This window comes from Hyla sarda, chromosome 1, assembly GCF_029499605.1.
Source record: "Hyla sarda isolate aHylSar1 chromosome 1, aHylSar1.hap1, whole genome shotgun sequence".
Classification (NCBI taxonomy): domain Eukaryota; kingdom Metazoa; phylum Chordata; class Amphibia; order Anura; family Hylidae; genus Hyla; species Hyla sarda.
In genome coordinates, this window is record NC_079189.1 from 278,573,253 (window position 1) to 278,587,768 (window position 14,516).

General features: G+C 48.1%; 2 pseudogenes; both read left to right on the top strand.

The window, feature by feature from the left end:
* Nucleotides 1-9,777: 9,777 nt before the first annotated feature.
* LOC130344380 (5S ribosomal RNA) lies at nt 9,778-9,897 on the top strand (annotated as a pseudogene).
* A 4,091-nt stretch (nt 9,898-13,988) lies between these two features.
* On the top strand, nt 13,989-14,108 carry LOC130328466 (5S ribosomal RNA; annotated as a pseudogene).
* Nucleotides 14,109-14,516: the final 408 nt, after the last annotated feature.

Sequence of the window (14,516 nt, forward strand, 5' to 3'; positions counted from 1 at the left end):
CCGCTTGCCACATACGGTCCTTTGATTGGCTCTGACCGGCCCACGCTGATTGGGGGACAACTATGCTGCCTAATCTGGGGGACAACTATGCTCCTAATCTGGGGGACATCTATGCTGCCTAATCTGGGGGACATCTATGCTGCCTAATCTGGGGGACATCTATGCTGCCTAATCTGCTGGGCAACTATGCTCCTAATCTGGGGGACAACTAAGCTCCTAATCTGGTGGACAGCTATGCTGCCTAATCTGGGGGACATCTATGCTGCCTACTCTGGGTGACATCTATGCGGCCTAATCTGGGGGACAACTATGCTCCTAATCTGGGGGACATCTATGCTGCCTAATCTGGGGGACATCTATGCTGCCTAATCTGGGGGACATCTATGCTGCCTAATCTGGATGACATATATGCTGCCTAATCTGGGGGACAACTATGCTCCTTATCTGGGGGACAACTATGCTCCTAATCTGGGGGACAACTAAAATCCTAATCTGGTGGACATCTATGCTGCCTAATCTGGGGGGCAAGTATGCTCCTAATCTGGGGGACATCTATGCTGCCTACTCTGGGGGACAAGTATGCTCCTAATCTGGAGGACATCTATGCTGCCTAATCTGGGGGACAAGTATGCTCCTAATACGGGGGACATCTATGCTGCCTACTCTGGGGGACAAATATGCTCCTAATCTGGGGGACATCTATGCTGCCTAATCTGGGGGACAACTATGCTCCTTATTTTGGGGGCAACTATGCTCCTAATCTGGGGGACATGTATGCTGCCTAATCTGGGTGACATCTATGCTGCCTAATCTGGGGGACAACTATGCTCCTAATATGGGGAAAACTGATGCTTCTGGCTTCGGGCCTATAATTTTTTGAAGTTTAGCAGTAGCTAAATATATGCTTAATGCAAATGTCAACATTGATATTTAAATGTAAGGGGTTATGAAACCCTCTTGGGTACTGCGAATGACTGCTCCAGACTCATTCTGTGTCTTTCACAAACTACTTGCCTCCCTGGTGCCTCAGGCCTTGAGCCTATAATTTTTTGAAGTTTAGCTGTAGCTAAATACATGCTTAATGCAAATGTAAACATTGATCTTTAAATGTAAGGGGTTACGAAAACCTCTTGGGTACTGCAAATGCATGATCCAGACTCATTATGTGTCTTTCAGGAACTACTTGCCTCCCTGGTGCCTCTGGCCTTTGGCCTTACATTTTTGGATGTTTAGCAGTAGCTAAATAAATGCTTAATGCAAATTTCAACAATGATCGTTAAATTCTCGGCGCTCTGCCAGGGCCTTTTCCTACCCCGCCTGGGCCGATCCGAGGACCTCACTAACCAACTCACTAACTAATCCAATCGCTTATAGCGACGGGCGGTGTGTACAAAGGGCAGGGACTTAATCAACGGCAGCTTATGACCCTCACTTACTGGTAAATCCTCATTTTTAGATTAAATAATTGCAATCCCAGATCCCTATCATGAACTAGTTTCAGCGTGCAACACGCACCTGTCCTTGAAAGATAGAGACGCGCTAATCCGTTCAGTGGAGCGCGGCCGCGGCCCCGGAAATCTGAAGGCATAACACACCTGGTATTGCTCGATCTCGCAATTGATCGTGCAAAGGTAGGGGGGTTCTTAAAGCCTCTTGGGTACTGCTGAGGCCTACTCCTGACTGCTCCTGGTGTAATGTATGGGATAATTAAACACTCTTGGGTAGTGTTTTTTTTTATTTACTAATAATTTTATCGGTAATAAAATAGAATTTTCCAGAATGCTAATCGTTACACAACGGAACTCTTGTTGCGTGTGATTTTTTAATGAAAATTTTAAAAAAAGAAAAAATACGGACAGGGATTAACTCTGCCTCATCATTTTGGGCGAAAAAAGTCCTTTTGTGATATGATCTTTTGGAGACAGATGCGCTTACACACATATTGAATTAGTTTTTGTAAAAAAATTTCAAACATTGTTTGGTTTATTATTTTTGAGAAGAATGTCTTTGGGTGGTCCACCGTCCTGCATTATAGAGTCTTATAAACTGTTGGATATGCGCTTGTTCTTACAGAAAGGTATTTCATTAAAAATTTTCTAAAATTTGGTTGTTTTTTGGGAGGGGATTGTGAAGCCCGGGTGTGTACTGGTGCATCAGCCAACTCCAGGCTGTGTCCTTCAGGCAATATATGGGTTCCTGATGCCGCAGAGGTGGGGCCTGGGTCTGGAAAGCTCTAATTTTTGGATAGCGGGTGCTACCTATGAGAAATCTTTGTCAAAAATTTCATATATTGTGTTGTTTTTATGGGGGGGATTGTGAAGCCCTGGTGTGTAGTGTACTAGTGCATCAGCTAACTCCACGCTGTGCCATTCAGCCACTAAATGGTGTCCTCATGCTGCCAACACCTCCACGCTGTGCCATTCAGCCACTATATGGTGTCCTCATGCTGCCAACACCTCCACGCTGTGCCACTCAGCCACTATATGGTGTCGTCATGCTGCCAACACCTCCTTGCTGTGCCATTCAGCCAGAATATGGTGTCCTCATGCTGCCAAAAACTCCACGCTGTGTCATTCAGTCACTATATGGTCTCCTGACACGGATGCCACCACCAGGCTCTGTCATTGTGCTGCTGTGCGGCAGTGATTCTAAGAGTGATGCTGGTAATTTGCATGTTGTTCTGAATAACAGTATTATTTCACTACCCCAGCACACTCCATATGCGTTTTAGAACACAGCAAAGTGTTCTATACCCCTACAGAGGCTGTGTGTAGGCTAGAAATAGCCTTTTTTAATATTGATTTGCCGCGAACAAATACGGATCAAAACAAACTTTTCGGGAAAATTCGCCTAATCGGCCGAATCGGCCAAATCGAATTTTGAAAAGTTCGCTCATCTTTAGTTGCTGGCTGGGAAACCTGGGTGCCGTTGACATTTTGCTCTGTTGCCGCCTTCCGCTCCGATTCCTAAAAGAATTTATTGATGCTTGAATCCACAGTATACAGGGTGAGAAGCTATCAACGGCCATCCTAAGCTCAACATGCCTGCTCTCATCAGATCGCAGACTGCTACCCAGCTTAGGCTGCTTTCACACTATAAATTTCATCCATTTTAAAGATCCATTTGCTGTTCCGTTATGAAATCTCTGAAAATCGGCCATTAAACGTCCGTTACAAAATCCCATAAATCCGTTAGAAAATCCCATTATAGTCTATGGGATTTTTACATTATCCGTTTTAATCCGTTAAAGTCCGTTATTAATAACGAACGTTATTTTGTGACGGGAGAATGAACGGAAGAAAAACTGCATGCACTATTTCTCCCGTTACTATCTTCCGTCACAAAATAACGTTCGTAATCATACGCACTCGCAATACATATCTTAGTCATCTTTCGCTCTTCTCCCCAGACGGCCCCCTTACCCCATTATTTGACAACCTGGCTTTTCCCCTGGCCTTATCCACGAGCCCCCTCCTCACCTTCCAAAGGGGAGATGGCACTTGTTTTTCCAAATTAATATCTCAGACATCGTTGAAGAGCCTACCTGATCTCTTACAGGAGACCGAGGTGACTACCCACTTACTCTTTCAATACGCACAACTCAGTCACTTTTACCTGTCTAACAAAAGGAAGCTATCACTTCATCGTCCACTCACCAACTTTGAAAACCTCTGTGTTTCCTTGCATAAAATAAACCATAAAATCAGTGTTCTTTACTCTCTCCTCATATGTGAATTTACAACCGATCCGCTCCCATTCCGGTTAGGCTGGGAAAAAGAAATAGGACATCAATTCACGGAGGAAGACTGGACCAGGGCTCTGAATCAATGCCACCACACCTCCATCTCTTGTAAAGCACAAGAAATCAACTATAAAGTTCTAACTAGATGGTACAGAGTGCCATCCTTACTCGCCAAATTCTATCCCGATTTTCCAGATACGTGCTGGAGATGTGGAGGTGTAGGTGGCACTATGCTTCATGTTTGGCTGACCTGCCCCCACTTATCTACATACTGGACTCAAGTTATAGATATAATACATCGTATCACATTGACCCAGCTCCCCCCCACGCCAGAAGTCATCCTACTCACCATCCTTCCTGCTCACATACCCAAGCATACGGCCAAACTAATATCGTTTCTGTTGCTTGCGGCCAGAACGGTAATTCCAAGACTTTGGAAATCACAACTTCCCCCATCCATTACCTCTTGGCTCCAAGAATCCTCCCATCTACACAGGATGGAAGAATTGCTAGCCGACTCCAAAAATCAGATAGACAAATACAACATCGTCTGGCACCCTTGGACACATTTTACATCCTCTAGGGACTATACGTCCATGCATCTTTCACTCGGAAACATATGTCCCCCAAGCCCTACAGCACGTCCGGTTTCCGGTGCTCCCTCTACCTAAACAGCCCATTTTTCACAAATAGCCACCATGCCTCATTGCTTTGCCATGTTGTTCTGAAGCCCTCCTGACCCGCTGGGTAAGTCTAACAACCTCTTTCTTACGAACCTAGTAGTCTTCCTCATTCCCATTCCCTTCTGTCCCTTTGGAACCCTTTCCCGTCTCTTCTTCCTCCTTCTTTCTGTCCTCATCTCCTCTTCTTCCCATATGTTGCTTACACCAACCACATTGTTGTTGATTGTACCTACCCTGATCACATAGAAGCTTGGACCATGTACCTTGAGTTGACTAGTTGATGTTTGAATTGTCATGTCTTTAACTATTCACTTTAATATATTCAACATCCTGTGTTGTTACTGAATACCTGACTTTATATAGTGATGGTACGCATCATATGTGTGTGCCCTATCGACAACCGCGTTTCCTACGATGCCTGTTTATTGATGGTGTTTTTGTAATTTACTTGAACTTTACTTTTAATAAAACGTTAATATATAAAAAAAAAATTATGTTTGTTATTAATAATGGAATATAACAGATTAAAACGGATAATGTAAAAATCCCATAAACTATAATGGGATTTTCTAACGGACGTATGGGATTTTCTAACGGACGTTTAATTGCCGATTTTCAGGGTTTTCATGACGGAACATCAAACGGATCTTTAAAACGGATTAATTTTATAGTGTGAAAGTAGCCTTAGGCCCTGGCAAGTACCGCCATGGGAGACTGGCTTGGAATCCCTGGTGCCGTTGACATTTTCTCTGTTGCCACCTTCTGCTCCGATTCCTGAAAGGATTTATTGATGCTTAAATCCACAGTATAAAGGGTGTGAAGCTGTCAACGGCCATCCTAAGCTGAACGTGCCTCCTCTCGTCAGAGCGCAAACTGCTACCCAGCTTAGGGCCCGGTAAGTACCGGCATGGGAGACTGGCTGGGAATCCCAGGTGCCGTTGACATTTTGCTCTGTTGCCGCCTAACGCTTCTATTCCTAAAAGGATTTATTGATGCTTAAATCCACAGTAAACAGTATACAGTATACAGAATACAGAATGAGAAGCTATCAACGGATATCCTAAGCTGAACTTGCCTGCTCTCGTCAGATCGCAGACAGCTACCCAGCTTAGGGCACGGCAAGTACTGTCATGGGAGACTGGCTGGGAATCCTGGGTGCTGTTGACATTTTGCTCTGTTGCAGCCTTCCGCTCCGATTCCTTAAAGGATTTATTGATTCTTAAATCCACAGTTTACAGAGTGTGAAACTGTCAATGGCCATCCTAAGCTGAATGCACCTGCTCTTGTCTGATTGCAGACTGTTACCCAGCTTAGGGCTTGGTAAGTATCGGCATGGGAGACTGGCTGGTAATCCTGGGTGATATTGACATTTTGCTCTGTTGCCGCCTTCCGCTCTGACTCCGAAAAGGAATTATCGATGCTTAAATCCACAGTAAACAGGGTGTGAAGTTGTCAACAGCCATCATAAGCTGAATGTGCCTGCTCTTGTCAGAGTGCAGACTGTTACCCAGCTTAGGGCCTGGTAAGTACCAGCATGGGAGACTGGCTGGTAATCCCGGGTGCAGTTGCCATTTTGCTCTGTTGCCGCCTTCTGTTCAGATTCCGAAAAGGATTTATTGATGCTTAAATCCACAGTATAAAAGGTGTGAAGCTGTCAACGGCAATCCTAAGCTGAACGTGTCTGCTCTCGTCAGATTGCACACTGCTACCCAGCTTAAGGGCTGGTAAGTGCCAGCATGGGAGACTGGCTGGGAATCCAGGGTGATGTTGACATTTTGCTCTGTTGCCGCTTTCTGCTCCGATCCGAAAAGGATTTTTTTGATGATTAAATCCACAGTAAAAAGGGTGCGAAGCTGTGAACAGCCATCCTAAGCTGAATGCGACTTCTCTCATCAGATCGCAGACTGCTACCCATCTGAGGGCCTGGTAAGTACCAGAATGGGAGACTGGCTGGGAATCCCGAGTGCCGTTGATGTTTTGCTCTGTTGCCGCCTTCCGCTCCGATTCCGAAAAGCATTTATTGATGCTTAAATCCAGCTTAGGGATTGGTAAATACAGGCATTGGAGACTGGCTGGGAATCCCAGGTGCAGTTGCCATTTTGCTCTGTTGCCGCCTTCCGTTCCGTTCGGTTCCGGTTCCGATTCCGAAAAGGATTTATTGATGCTTAAATCCACAGTATACAAGGTGTGAAGCTGTCAACGGCCATCCTAAGCTGAACGTGCCTGCTCCCGTCAGATTGCAGACTGCTACCCAGCTTAGGGCCTGGTAAGTACCAGCATGGGAGACTGGCAGGGAATCCCGGGTGCAGTTGACATTTTGCTCTTTGCCGCCTTCCGCTTCGATTCCGAAAAGGATTTATTGATGCTTAAATTCACAGTATAAAAGGTGTGAAGCTGGCAACGGCCATCCTAAGCTGAATGCGCCTGCTCTCGTCGGATCGCAGACTGCTACTCAGCTTAGGGCGTGGTAAGTACCAGAATGGGAGACTGGCTGGGAATCCCGGGTGCAGTTGCGATTTTGCTCTGTTGCCGCCTTCCGTTCAGATTCCGAAAAGGATTTATTGATGCTTAAATCCACAGTATAAAGGGTGTGAAGCTGTCAACGGCAATCCTAAACTGAACGTGTCTGCTCTCGTCAGGTTGCAGACTGCTACCCAGCTTAAGGGCTGGTAAGTGCCAGCATGGGAGACTGGCTGGGAATCCAGGGTGATGTTGACATTTTGCTCTGTTGCCGCTTTCTGCTCCGATCCGAAAAGGATTTTTTTGATGATTAAATCCACAGTATAAAGGGTGAGAAGCTGTGAACAGCCATCCTAAGCTGAACGCGACTTCTCTCGTCAGATCGCAGACTGCTACCCATCTGAGGGCCCGGTAAGTACCAGAATGGGAGACTGGCTGGGAATCCCGGGTGCCGTTGACATTTTGCTCTGTTGCTGCCTTCCGCTCCGATTCCGAAAAGCATTTATTGATGCTTAAATCCAGCTTAGGGATTGGTAAATACAGGCATTGGAGACTGGCTGGGAATCACGGGTGCAGTTGCCATTTTGCTCTGTTGCCGCCTTCCGGTTCCGATTCCGAAAAGGATTTATTGATGCTTAAATCCACAGTATACAAGGCGTGGAGATGTCAACGGCCATCCTAAGCTGAACGCGCCTGCTCTCATCAGATCGCAGACTTTTATCCAGCTTAGGGCCCGGTAAGTATCGGCATGGGAGACTGGCTGGAAATCCCAGGTGCCATTGACGTTTTGCTCTGTTGCCGCCTTCTGCTCAGATTCCGAAAAGGATTTATTGATACTTAAATCCACAGTATAAAGGGTGTGAAGCTGTCAACGGCCATGCTAAGCTGAACGCGCCTTCTCTCGTCAGATCACAGACTGCTACCCATCTTAGGGCCCGGTAAGTACCAGCATGGGAGATTGATTGGGAATCCCGGGTGCCGTTGACATTTTGCTCTGTTGCCGCCTTCCGCTCCGATTCCGAAAAGCATTTATTGATGCTTAAATCCACAGTATACAAGGTGTGACGTTATCAACAGCCGTCTTAAGCTGAACCCGCCTGCTCTCGTCAGATCGCAGACTGCTACCCAGCTTAGGGATTGGTAAGTACCAGCATGGGAGACTGGCTGGGAATCCTGGGTGCCATTTACATTTTCTATGGTGCCGCCTTCCGCTCTGATTACGTAAAGTATTTATTGATGCTTAAATCCACAGTATAAAGGGTGTGATGCTGTTAACGGCCATCCTAAGCTGAACGTGCCTGCTCTCGTCAGATCGCAGACTGCTACCCAGCTTAGGGATTGGTAAGTACCAGCATGGGAGACTGGCTGGGAATCCCGGGTGCAGTTGACATTTTGCTCCGTTGCCGCCTTACGCTCCGATTCCGAAAAGCTTTTATTGATGCTTAAATTCACAGTATACAAAGCATGAAGCTGTCAACCGCCATCCTAAGCTGAACCCGCCTGCTCTTGTCAGAACGCAGACTGCTACCCAGCTTAGGGAATGCTAAAGTACCAGCATGGGAGACTGGCTGGGAATCCTGGGTGCCGTTGACATTTTCTCTGTTGCCGCCTTCCGCTCCGTTCCTATTCCGAAAAGGATTTATTGATGCTTAAATGCACAGTATAAAGGGCATGAAACTGTCAACGGCCGTCCTAAGCTGAACGCGCCTGCTCTCGTCAGATCGCAGACTGCTACCCAGCTTAGGGCCCGGTAAGAACCAGCATGGGAGACTGGCTGGAAATCCCAGGTGTCGTTGACATGTTGCCGCCTTCCGCTCCTATTCCGAAAAGGATTTATTGATGCTTAAATCCACAGTATACAGGGTGTGAAGCTGTCAACGGCCATCCTAAGCTGAACGTGACTGCTCTTGTCAGATTGCAGACTGCTACCCAGCTTTGGGACCGGTAAGTACCGGCATGGGAGACTTTCTGGGAATCCTGGGTGCAGTTGCCATGTTGCCGCCTTCCGCTCCGATTACGTAAAATATTTATTGATGCTTAAATCCACAGTATAATGGGTGTGATGCTGTTAACGGCCATCCTAAGCTGAACGTGCCTGCTCTCGTCAGATCGCAGACTGCTACCCAGCTTAGGGCCTGGTTAGTACTGGCATGGGAGACTGGCTGGGAATCCCGGGTGCAGTTGACATTTTGCTCTGTTGCCGCCTTCCGCTCCGATTCTGAAAAGCATTTTTTGATGCTTAAATCCACAGTATACAAGGCATGAAGCTATCAACAGCCATCCCAAGCTGAACGCGCCTGCTCTAGACAGATCGCAAACTGCTACCCAGCTTAGGGCCCGGTAAGTACCAGCATGGGAGACTGGCTGGGAATCCCGGGTGCCATTGACGTTTTGTTCTGTTGCTGCCTTCCTCTCCGATTCTGAAAAGATTTATTGATGCTTAAATCCACGGTATAAAGGGTATAAAGGGTATAAAGGGTGGGAAGCTGTCAACAGCCATCCTAAGCTGTACGCGCCTGCTCGTGTCAGATCGCAAATTACTACTCAGCTTAGGGCCCGGTAAGTACCAGCATGGGAGACTGGCTGGGAATCCCCGGTGCAGTTGACATTTTGCTCTGTTGCCGCCTTCTGCTCCGATTCTGAAAAGCATTTATTGATGCTTAAATCCACAGTATGCATGGCATGCAGCTGTCAACGGCCATCCTAAGCTGAACGCGCCTGCTCTCGTCAGATTGCAGACTGCTACCCAGCTTAAAGCCCGGTAAGTACCAGCATGGGAGACTGGCTGGGAATCCCAGGTGTCGTTGGCATTTTGCTCTTTTGACGCCTTCCGCTCCGATTCCGAAAAGGATTTATTGATGCTTAAATCCACAGTATACAGGGTGTGAACCTGTCAACGGCCGTTCTAAGCTGAACGCGCCTGCTCTCGTCAGATCGCAGACTGCTACCCAGCTTAGGGCCTGGTAAGTACCAGCATGGGAGACTGGCTGGGAATCCCAGGTGTCGTTGGCATATTGCTCTTTTGACGCCTTCCGCTCCGATTCGGAAAAGGATTTATTGATGCTTAAATCCACAATATACAGGGTGTGAAGCTGTCGATGGCCAGCCTAAGCTGAACGTGCCTGCTCTCGTCAGTTTGCAGACTGCTACCCAGCTTAGGGCCTGGTAAGTACCGGCGTGGGTGACTGGCTGAGAATCCCGAGTGCAGTTGACATTTTGCTCTGTTGCCGCCTTCCGCTCTGATTCCAAAAAGGATTTATGGATGCTTAAATCCACAATATACAAGGCGTGAAGCTGTCAACGGCCATCCTAAGCTGAAAGTGCCTGCTCTCCTCGGATCGCAGACTGCTGCCCGGCAAGTACCGGCATGGGAGACTGGCTGGCAATCCAAGGTGCCATTGACATTTTGCTCTGTTGCCGCCTTCCTTTCCGATTAATAAAAATATTTATTGATGCTTAAATCCACACTATACAAGGCGTGAAGCTGTCAACGGCCATCCAAAGCTGAACGTGCCTCCTCTCGTCAGATCGCAGAGTGCTACCCAGCTTAGGGCCTGGTAAGTACCGGCATGGGAGACTGTCTTGGAATCCCGGGTGCAGTTGACATTTTGCTCTGTTGCCGCCTTCCGCTCCGATTCCGAAAAGGATTTATTGATGCTTAAATCCACAGTATAAAGGGTGTGAAGCTGTCAACTGCCATCCCAAGCTGAACGTGCCTGCTCTCGTCAGATTGCAGACTGCTATTCAGCTTAGGGCCGGTAAGTACCAGCATGGAACACTGGCTGGGAATCCCAGGTGTCGTTGACATTTTGCTCTGTTGCCGCCTTCCGCTCCGATTCCGAAAAGGATTTATTAATGCTTAAATCCACAGTATACAGGGTGTGAAGCTGTCTACGGCCATCCTAAGCTGAATGCGCCTGTTCTCGTCAGATCGCAGACTTCTACCCAGCTTAGGGCCTGGTAAGTACCAGCATGGGAGACTGGCTGGGCATCCCGGGTGCAGTTGACATTCTGCTCTGTTTCCGCTCCGATTCCGAAAAGGATTTATTGATGCTTAAATCCACAGTGTACAAGGTGTGAAGCTGTCAACAGCCATCCTAAGCTGAACGCGCCTGCTCTCGTCAGATCGCAGACTGGTACAGATCTTGGGGCCCGGTAAGTACCGGCATGGGACACTGGCTGGGAATCCCGGGTGTTGTTGACATTTTTCTCTGTTGCCGCCTTCCGTTCTGATTCCGAAAAGGATTTATTGATGCTTAAATCCACAATATACAGGGTGTGAAGCTGTCAACTGCCATCCCAAGCTGAACGTGCCTGCTCTCTTCAGATTGCAGACTGCTATTCAGCTTAGGGCCGGTAAGTACCAGCATGGAACACTGGCTGGGAATCCCAGGTGTCGTTGACATTTTTCTCTGTTGCCGCCTTCCGTTCTGATTCCGAAAAGGATTTATTGATGCTTAAATCCACAATATACAGGGTGTGAAGCTGTCAACGGCCATCCTAAGCTGAACGTGCCTGCTCTCGTCAGTTTGCAGACTGCTACCCAGCTTAGGGCCTGGTAAGTACTGGCATGGGTGACTGGCTGGGAATCCCGGGTGCAGTTGACATTTTGCTCTGTTGCCGCTTTCCGCTGATTCCAAAAAGGATTTATTGATGCTTAAATCCACAGTATACAAGGCGTGAAGCTGTCAACGGCCATCCTAAGCTGAACGTGCCTGCTATCCTCAGATCGCAGACTGCTGCCCGGCAAGTACCGGCATGGGAGACTGGCTGGCAATTCAAGGTTCCGTTGACATTTTGCTCTGTTGCCGCCTTCCTCTCCGATTAATAAAAATATTTATTGATGCTTAAATCCACAGTATACAAGGTAAGAAGCTGTCAACAGCCATCCTAAGCTGAACGCGACTGCTCTGGTCAAATCGCAGACTGCTACTCAGCTTAGGGCCCGGTAAGTATCGGCATGGGAGACTGGCTGGGAATCCCGGGTGCCGTTGACGTTTTGCTCTGTTGAAGCCTTCCGTTCCGATTCCGAAAAGGATTTATTGATGCTTAAATCCACAGTATATAAGAAGTGAAGCTGTCAAGGGCCATCCTAAGCTGAACGCACCTGCTCTCGTCAGTTTGCAGACTGCTGCCCAGCTTAGGGCCTGGTAAGTACCGGCATGGGAGACTGGCTTGGAATCCCGGGTACAGTTGACATTTTGCTCTGTTGCCGCCTTCCGCTCTGATTCCAAAAAGGATTTATTGATGCTTAAATCCACAGTATACAAGGCGTGAAGCTGTACACGGCCATCCTAAGCTGAACGCACCTGCTCTCGTCAGATCGCAGACTGCTGCCCGGCATGGGTGAATGGCTGGCAATCCAAGGTGCCGTTGACATTTTGCTCTGTTTCCACCTTCCGCTCCGATTCCTAAAAGGATTTATGATGCTTAAATCGACAGTATACAGGGTGTGAAGCTGTCAACGGCCATCCTAAGCTGAACGTGCCTGCTCTCCTCAGATTGCAGACTGCTGCCCAGCAAATACTGACATGGGCGACTGGCTGGGAATCCCGGGTGCCGTTGACATTTTGCTCTGTTGCTGCCTTCCGCTCCGATACCTAAAAGGATTTATTGATGCTTAAATCCACAGTATAAAGGGTGTGAAGCAGCTGTGAAGCAGCTGTGAAGCAGCTGTGAAGCAGCTGTGAAGCAGCTGTGAAGCAGCTGTGAAATGCCATCCTAAGCTGAACGCGCCTGCCCTCATCAGATTGCCGACTGCTACCCAGCTTAGGGCCCGGTAAGTACCAGCATGGGAGACTGGCTGGGAAACCCGGGTGCAGTTGACATTTTGCTCTGTTGCCGCCTTCCATTCCGATTTCGAAAAAGATTTATTGATGCTTAAATCCACAGTATAAAGGGTGTGAAGTTGTCAATGGCCATCCTAAGCTGAACGTGCCTGCTCTCCTCAGATCGCAGACTGCTGCCTGGCAAGTACCAGCATGGGAGACTGGCTGGCAATCCAAGGTGCCATTGACATTTTGCTCTGTTGCCGCCTTCCTCTCCGATTAATAAAAATATTTATTGATGCTTAAATCCACAGTATACAAGGTGTAAAGCTGTCGACGGCCATCCTAAGCTGTAGGCGCCTGCTCTCGTCAGATCGCAGACTGGTACAGTTCTTAGGGCCCGGTAAGTACCGGCATGGGACAATGGCTGGGAATACCGGGTGCCGTTGACATTTTGCTCTGTTGCCGCCTTCCGTTCCGATTCCGAAAAGGATTTATTGATGCTTAAATGCACAGTATAAAGGGCATGAAGCTGTCAACAGCCATCATAAGCTGAACGCGCCTGCTCTCGTCAAATCGCAGACTGCTACCCAGCTTAGGGCCCGGTAAGTACTGGCATGGGAGACTGGCTGGGTATCTCGGGTGCCGTTGACATTTTGCTCTATTGCTGCCTTCCGCTCCGATTCCGAAAATAATTTATTGATGCTTAAATCCACAGTATACAAGGTGTGAAGGTGTCGACGGCCATCCTAAGCTTAATGCGCCTGCTCTCGTCAGATCGCAGACTGGTACAGATCTTAGGGCCCGGTAAGTACCGGCATGGGACACTCTCTGGGAATCCCGGCTGCCGTTGACATTTTGCTCTGTTGCCGCCTTCCGTTCCGATTCCGAAAAGGAGTTATTGATGCTTAAATGCACAGTATAAAGGGCAAGAAGGTGTCAACGGCCATCCTAAACTGAACGCGCCTGCTCTCGTCAGATTGCAGACTGCTACTCAGCTTAGGGCCCTGTAAGTACCAGCATGGGAGACTGGCTGGGAATCCCAGGTGTTGTTGACATTTTGCTCTGTTGCCGCCTTCCGCTCCGATTCCAAAAAGGATTTATTGATGCTTAAAACCACAGTATACAGGGTGTGAAGATGTCTACAGCCATCCTAAGCTGAATGCGCCTGTTCTCGTCAGATCGCAGACTGCTACCCAGCTTCGGGCCTGGTAAGTACCAGCATGGGAGACTGGCTGGGAATCCCGAGTGCAGTTGACATTTTGCTCTGTTTCTGCTCCGATTCCGAAAATTATTAATTGATGCTTAAATCCACAGTATACAAAGTGTGAAGCTGTCAACGGCCATCCTAAGCTGAACGCGCCTGCTCTCGTCAGATCGCAGACTGCTACCCAGCTTAGGGCCTGGTAAGTACTGGCATGGGTGACTGGCTGGGAATCCCGGGTGCAGTTGACATTTTGCTCTGTTGCCGCTTTCCGCTGATTCCAAAAAGGATTTATTGATGCTTAAATCCACAGTATACAAGGCGTGAAGCTGTCAACGGCCATCCTAAGCTGAACGTGCCTGCTATCCTCAGATCGCAGACTGCTGCCCGGCAAGTACCGGCATGGGAGACTGGCTGGCAATCCAAGGTTCCATTGACATTTTGCTCTGTTGCCGCCTTCCTCTCCGATTAATAAAAATATTTATTGATGCTTAAATCCACAGTATACAAGGTAAGAAGCTGTCAACAGCCATCCTAAGCTGAACGCGACTGCTCTGGTCAGATCGCAGACTGCTACTCAGCTTAGGGCCCGGTAAGTATCGGCATGGGAGACTGGCTGGGAATCCCGGGTGCCGTTGACGTTTTGCTCTGTTGAAGCC